The following is an 8,492-nucleotide window of genomic DNA, read 5'->3' on the forward strand; positions in this document are numbered from 1 at the left end:
GAAGAAGACGACAACATCGTCAATGAGAGAAGAGGTGGCGTGTTTGCCGCCGTTGCCATTGTGCTCGCCAGAAAAAAATGACGTTGGAAGAAGGAGAAGGTTACAAAACTTACAATAGAGAAGATGAAGGGAATAGGTGCAAGATGAGGTGAGTGAATGTTAGAGGTGAAGATAGTAAAAAGAATAGAATGTGATTATTTGAAAATTTAAGCAGAAATATCTTCAAAAAGTGATTAAATTTTATTAAAATGTTTGTTTTTGTTTTTAAATATTTTAGTTTTCTGTATCTTTAGTTATTTTTTAAAAATGTTGAAAGGACTAAAATTTTAGTTTTATTTTAATACAATATTAGATCTCAAATTTTCAATCCCAATGTCAATATTGGAAAAAAAAAAGTTTAGGGTATCAATATATTATCTGTCAACTTATTGCTTATAATAATTAATTATTATATTTTAAACGGGAGACACATCCAGAAGATACATCTATAAAGACACTTCTATTAAATATAACCATAAAAAAGACATTTTTATTAGACACATTTACAAATACACTAGGCATGGCAATTTCCTCCGGCGGGACGGATATCCGCGGAGATTTACCGTCGGGGGACAGATTTGGGGAGCTTTTTTAACCTGCGGAGAGTGGGGACAGGGACCCGCGAAATAAACGGGAGCTCCCTGCCCCCCCTTAGAGATCTGTATAATACCCGCATATGTAAATGTCAAAAATACCCTTAATATATATATATGTGTTGTTAACAAACCGTAACTCTCCTAACCCTTATTCAGTTTCTTTGCCGTCACTCCTCTCAGACTCTCTGACTTTCCTTCTCACTCTTCTTCTCTCCGCCACCCTCCTCTAATCTCACCACCATATGCCAGACCGCCACCCTCGTTTCTTCTCATGGCTTCTACCTCTCACTCTCAACGTCACTTCAGAAGGTAGAGTTGACATTGCGCGCCTGACACCGACGCACCCCGAGGAGAACCGTCGTCGCCAGCGTTGCGAGGAGTTTGAAGCATCTTCGTCTTCGGCCTCACGTCGTCATCTTTGGAAGAAGTGTTCTTTGTCGTCGCCGTCTTCGTCTTTGGCAAGGCAGTCCGATCTCCATCGCGTCGCTGCCTCTGTCTTTGGTAAAGGTATTTCTATTTTTTTTTCTCAAAACAGAATTTATTTTATTTTATTTTTCTTCTTTTTAGATTAATTTATTTTCTCAACAAATACAGTTTTAATTTTTTTTAAACCTGCTTCTGTTTTTTATGAAGGTTTAAAGTGGGTTTGTAGAAAGATTTCGTAGTTTTTATGGTTGATGCAATTTGTATAACTGTACAAGACAATGTGGTATTTGGTAAACAGTTTTACTATTTTAGGTTTGGTTTAATTTTCTTGGACTAGTGATGGCTGCCTGGATGAATGTAAACTCGCGTATTTGATGTATCTGGTTGATTAATTTGGTATGTGGTTGTGTTTGACAGAAGTAGATTTGAAATTGGATGAATGCATCTTAAAGTTTTTATGGTTTGGGTGTTTTATGGTTTGGATTGATTTGGTTAGGTATGAATTGTGAATTTTTTAGTTAATGTTATTGGTGATGGAGATTATTGTAATGTTAATTGAGGATTGTTTATGTTTACAATTTTTTTTTTCGATTTTTTAAAAGTTCGCGAATATCTGTGAAAACCCCAATTTTCAGTAGATACGGGATTTCCGTTATCTGTCGCGAAAATGGGACGGAGACGGAAACAGATATAAATTATGGGTGACAAGACGGGGGGCATATTCCCGCTCCCATAGAAATCTATTATCATTCTTAAAAAGTATTTTCATTAAATACAATTATAAATAAAAATTGACAAAAATTAATAAAATCCTTATTGATAATGTAGTGAAATTGATCTGAAAATAAACTCTCCCAAACTTCCATTACATACATGAATGCTTTTATTAAAGACCGAACTACAAAATGATAATCACAATTAGCAAGAGAACATCATTATTGAACAAGAATAAGAATAAAATCTTAAATATTCCACATGTTCACGAAACATGGCACTTGCTGAAGCAAAATAATTGTTGCGCATAAAATCCTTGTAGTATATATATGTATATGTGTATATCTATGCATTTGGTTAGGGGCATATGCGAATGAGAATGAAATCTCATATATTTGTGGGGTGCGTGAAGGGATCGTCTTTAATTTACAATCCATATATATATCTTTGCAAATTGCATCTAACCATAAAACCTGAAAAATCACAAAAAAAGTTATATTACATGGGCAATTGGGGTGCATGGATTCATTGTTCCTTTGGTGTTATGTCTTCTCATGTTCCTATCATGTGGAAGTGGAGCCCCCTCTTATGAATTATTATTGTTATTGTTTTAAGAGTAGTAATAAAATCACTGTACTAATTTAAAGACAAATAAAGACTCTCAATCTGATTGATTGTCTTTTAGTCTATATCAAATTTTAAATCAAATATTTTAATTTCTAACTAATTTTTATTTGTTAAAAATTTTTTAAAATTATTTTTACCAAACAAATTAATTCCTCCTCGTTTTCAGTCAAATATATATATATATATATATATATATATATATATTAAATAAATAAATTATTAATAAATTTTATTGTAAAATAATTAAATATAAAAAGATCATTATATCATTATATGAATATTTTTTAAAGATCGGTTTGAGTGTTCATTCTAAATATTTGTATTTTTTAAGATTTTAAATATTTGTCACATTTATAATGTTTATTAGATAGAATTAATTTTCAAATTTAAAACAATTACCTCTAACAATGATGTAGTTTGAAGAAAGATAATAAGTATTGTATTAATTGAAATTTATCGCCCTATATGAAAATAAGCTAGTAGCGTTTAATCACATAACGTTCAAGTTTTCCTTAGTTTATATATGTAACGAATGAAGAGAATATAGTCAATGTAATTGTTATTAAGTTTTTTTCTCAAAAGCTTGGGTGGCAAACAAGAATAAAACTAACTGCCCCCTCTCAAATAGAAGGTTAAATACTTTTACTATGTTATGTATATAATAAAATTAATTATTAATATAAAATATATATTAAAATATAAAATATATATTAAAATTAAATAAAATTATATATATTTATAAATAAATACATAATGACTAATTATAATAGTTTATTTTAGTGTAGACATAGATTTTTTTAAAAACTTATTAAATTATAACAGATAAATAACACACAAAGAAATTGCCTTAGGATTTAAAATTTAGAGCTCATTATTAACTTGAAATGTCGGTATGTATTGTCCTATTTTAGAATCCAAAGCAGGTAGCAGGTGCATCCCCTTATAAACATAACACGTGAATATCGGTTATGATATTATGGACTAACAAAAACTTTAAAAGTTTTCATTTTCAAATGAATTTAATGTGATGTTGATTCTTGCTCCTTTTTTTTCTTTTAATTACCATAAAAAGGAAAATAAACGCATTTTACTGCTATATTTTTGTAATTTTATTATATTATTTATGAAGTATAATTACAAATATAAATTGTTTAATTAAGGACTTAAGGTATCATAATTAATTTTAGAGAGCTGAGTCTTCAGTTAGAGCTTATCGAAAAAAATCCTATTGGATAATGATTGTTATTAGTTATTACTAACAACCTCTGACACCGTTTATAATATTATATAATTTTAGAAAAAGTATATAGAACCAAAAGTTACTAGTAAAAAATTAAACAAAATCATATTAATTTATATTAATAATTAATTAATTTTAAATTTTAAAAAATTTAAAATTGATTAAGTAAACATAATTAAAACCTATAAAAAATTTTCTCTTCTCTTTCATATTAACCTACCCACCTCTAATTATCACACATACAGACCCTCTCTCTCACCGTCAGGCCCTCTTCGTCTCCTCACCGCGACCCACTCTATCACTAACATCTGACTCGTCGGATTCGCCACTGTCGACAAGACCCGCTTCCTCTTCTATCACACTCCGCGCGCTATTCCTACCCCCTCATGAAAACCTCTACACTTCTATCTTCTACGTCTCTTTCTACTTATCAAGCTGTTCGTTTCACTCCACAGCAAGCCACCTCGCAGATCTGAAGCTCTTGAACTTTGAGCTTGGTCGTTTAGCCGTTTCTTCCTCCATGATTTCTGGAACAATCTATACTGTTTGGATAACTTCAGTTTTCTCACACCATGGTTTGAAAAAAGGGCTCTAGGTCGTCGCAGATGGCGTCGCTTTCATTCCTTTTCTTGGCGGCTGTCATAGTTTTTGTTTGTGGTCTATCATAATGTGGATGATAAGGTGAACCCCGGAAGAAAAGTCCATTAAGAAAACAACAAAAAGGAGGATATTAAACGTGGTTGCTGCTGTCGGAGTTTTGAAGAAGATGGTTGGTGCGGATGCGCGTACGTTTGACGCGCTTGTGTTGGGCACGTGTAAGGTTAAAAAGGTGGATGGTGCTATGATGTTAGTGAGAAGGATGGTGGATGATGGAGTTCCTATTTTTGTATTCAACACACATGTTTGTAATTAGAAATTTGTTGCAGATATTGCTCTCTACATTTTGGAATATTAGGTGTCGTTTTGATGATTAAAGAGACTGCAAACTACATAATTACATAATTATAAAAAACATTCATTTAATATGAAAAAAACATCATAATACTTAACAAAAGAAACATCCAACTATATTTTAGCAAAAATAATTAAATATCTATCAAATTTAAAAAATATATATAATTCTTAAAGAAATAGAGGCATTCACATTTGCAATACAAAAAAATTCGAAAAATATATAAAAGAACATCCATTTAGTATGAAAAGAAACATTCTGATACTTAACATAAGAAACATCTATATATATTAACTCGTAGAGATTTTGGATTCACCCAAAAGTATTTGGCTGATTTTTGCCTAATACCCTTTTGGTTCCCTAGTCTTGCTCATAATTTTATCGACGGTATTATTGTAGATTTGTCAAAAATTAATTTATGAATGGAAGTAAAAATGATGATGTGCAATTATATTGAGGTATGGCATGTATTCCACAAATATAAATCTGCTAAAGTCAGTAACTTGTAGAACGCAGATTATGTTTTGACTGAACCAAAAATAAAAAACATGCATCAAGCTGCAACACGCAGCTTCCGATTGGCAGAAAAAGAGAAGGAAGGAACGAAACGTGTCCCTGTCCCCTGCATGCCGACAGGACCTGCTTTATTGACCGTCTGAAATTTCTAAAAACGGAAGTTACGTTTGGCAGCTACCCGAACTAAAACGCAGGTTGCGTTTGACAGTCTCTCCGGTTGCATGAATACCACGTGTTAAAAGAGAGTGTTGAGTGGGTCTTTAAAACGCAAAACACAGGTAGTTAGAGGAAAGAAAGAGTTGATAGTTATTGCAGAGTCTTGTGTGAGGATTGTGGAGAGAGGAATTTGCAAGGGTTTGAGGAAGTTTGCGGGAGGAAGAAGAAAAGTAGAAGGCTTAGAGTCATTTAGTTCATTAACAAAAAATGGTTCGTAATTTTACTAGACTTAAAGAACACATTATTAAATACTTTGGTCATTTTTAATGGGTAAGTAATTTTTTTTTAAATTTTATGATAGATAAATATATTTATTTGAATTTTATTTATTTATATTTTAGCAAGTAATTTATTATTATTTTTGTAATTATTAATAATATTATTACTGTTATTATTATTATTACTGTTAGGGTTGTTATTATTGTTATATTATTATTATTATTATTATTATTATTATTATTATTATTATTATTATTATTAATGACGTTATTATTATTATTATTATTATTATTATTATTATTATTATTATTATTATTATTATTATTATTATTATTACATGTTTATAATAATGTCTATCATATCAATAATAGTTTTTTTATCATGAACTGTTATTATTAGGGATAAGTACAATTTTGATCCCTAAAATTTAGTGCCAGAATCGAAATCGTTCCTCTTGTATTTTTGGATTTAAAATCGTCTTTATCGTTTTTTTCGTATTAAAATCGTCTTTTTTTTGACAAAAATACCCTTCTCCTTTCCCCTTTTCCCCTCCCCCTCCCGCTCCCGCTCCCGTCCCGTCCCTTCCCCTCACCCCCACCTCCACCCCGTTCCCCTTCCCCCTCCCCCTCCCCCACCCCAACCCCGTCTCCCCCTCCCCCTCCCCCTCCCTGACCCCGTCTCCCCTTCCCCCCAGTTTAAATTATTAACTGATATTATTTAGAATTTAAATAATTATCATTTTTCTTTTTGCAGGCTATTAGAAATTTGTTGTCCAGAAAATTTGATCTGTCAGATACCTTTAACGAGGTAACTGCAGTGTCACTAGTATTTATTGGGTTTCAACACGTTTCATGAATAGACGAAATGAGAGGTCATTCTGCACTGTTGAGTGCATTGGTGGAACGGTGGAGGCCGGAAACTCACACGTTCCACCTTCCAGTTAGGGAAGTGACGGTGACGCTGGAAGACATTACATATATACTTGGCCTCCCGGTTAATGGGGGATCCCGTCACGGGTAGAACAGATAGCAGTCACCAATTTCTGGTGGAGAACTGTATTGCTTGTTTTGGTCAGAAACCAGGTCCGCAGGATCACATCTTGAGTAAGGTGAATCTTGCATGGGTTCGGGGGTACAGAGACACCGAACCGTGTGACACGCAGGAGTCCATTGAGCGGTATGTCCGAGCTCACATTTTCTGCGTTCTTGGAACGGTTGTGTTTCCGGATAAGTCTACCACTTCATTGAACTCAAAGTTTCTGCCTCTGCATGGGAGCGTTTTTATTTGAACACGAAACCTTGGCATTTTCGCAGTCATCACTTTCAACCACACTGACAGAGTCTGATAAGATACTTCCCAATCACCGAAAATCTTTGCCACAACTTTCTCCTTTGCCAACCAAGCCATGCGGTAACTTATAGTATAGTTGAACCTGGACTGAACTTCTACGATACATACTTCACTTTTATCGACGAGTCTGCTTCAACCAACGGCCTAATGGCATATGCAATAGTGTCTGAGTCCAACTTGGCATGATCTTGTGAAATCGTCCCCATGGTGCACGTCTGTTTGCCATTGTATCTCCTGATCTCCCAATAACCCTTCTTTCGAATCAAACTAACTCGGATAAGCCAATCACACCTTGCACCATAACTCTTGCATTTCGCATAGAATGTCTGCGACTCAGACTCATATACAGTGTAATCAACTCCTTTAAAGATAGTGTAGCTTTTGATTGTAGATATCACCGACTCCCTGGAACCAAATTCCATTCCGACACTAAACTCGCCATCTTTCGCCGCAACATTGCCTCCACCTATGACGAACGAACCACTGTTAGTACAAGGCAAATAGAATTAATGGTAGTGGTAACTTTAATTAATAACCATAAGATAACATACCGATATTCGCATACTCAGAAAATTCCGTGACATGCATGGCTTCGAAATCCAGAGTCCGCATAAAACACGGAACGCCAAAGGGGTGCCGGCTTACAATCGCATCAGCATCATTTTGTACCGCTGGATTGCCTGCCAAGTCTCCATCATCATTTTCATCATCGACTTTATAGTTGGCTTCAAACTCCTCTTCACTATCATTATCTTCTTCCCAATCTATATCCTTGAGTTCATCAACATTGAGATCGTCGCCAACCGCATCCATCCCCATATGTTGTTCAAACTCAACGCAGAGCTCTATCATCGGCACGTGAAATCAGATTTGTTGATAAATATAGAACATCCGCTGCATGCATGCGTCGTCAGTGATGGACATTAGTTGAAACTATATCATTCCACCAAATACTTGTATAGGATTTCTGTACAAAATAATGTTCACCCTTTTCGAAATGTGACTTTGTATATTCTCACAAAAAATATTTTGTAACTCTACAAAACTCATAGTACATGAAATAGTAAATGAAAACGGACATTTATATACAAAAGTCACTCCTTCGTGTGTGTTTGGTATAATCTCACCGTTAAAATACACTCGCATATTTGCAATATCTTCCATAATCTCAACCTCAACTAATATGACTTTTTTGACACTATTAAATGCCAAAAAACTCACTAAGTATGACATATATGGAAGAAAGAGTGATAGGAGTAGAAGTGAAGTGAGGATACTAGTATGAGACTCGATTCGTATTTATAAGCAAGATTCTCGATTAAAATATTATTTTTTATACAAATCGCAGGTTGTGTTTTGCAGCTTTTAAAAAAAAAATTTTGACCCACAAAAAACACAACCTACGTTTTGGGATTTCCAAACACAACGTACATTTTGGATTTAAAAAAACAAAAAATTTTGAATTTTAAAACTTGCTAAACGTTGCCTATGTTTTGCTTGCAAAAAAAAAATAAAAAATTTATAAAGACAAAACGTAGATAACGTAGCCTACGTTTTGACTGTTAACCATAACAATGTAAATACTTAAATTAAATCC

This window comes from Arachis stenosperma, chromosome 10 (assembly GCF_014773155.1).
Source record: "Arachis stenosperma cultivar V10309 chromosome 10, arast.V10309.gnm1.PFL2, whole genome shotgun sequence".
NCBI classification, from domain to species: Eukaryota; Viridiplantae; Streptophyta; class Magnoliopsida; order Fabales; family Fabaceae; genus Arachis; species Arachis stenosperma.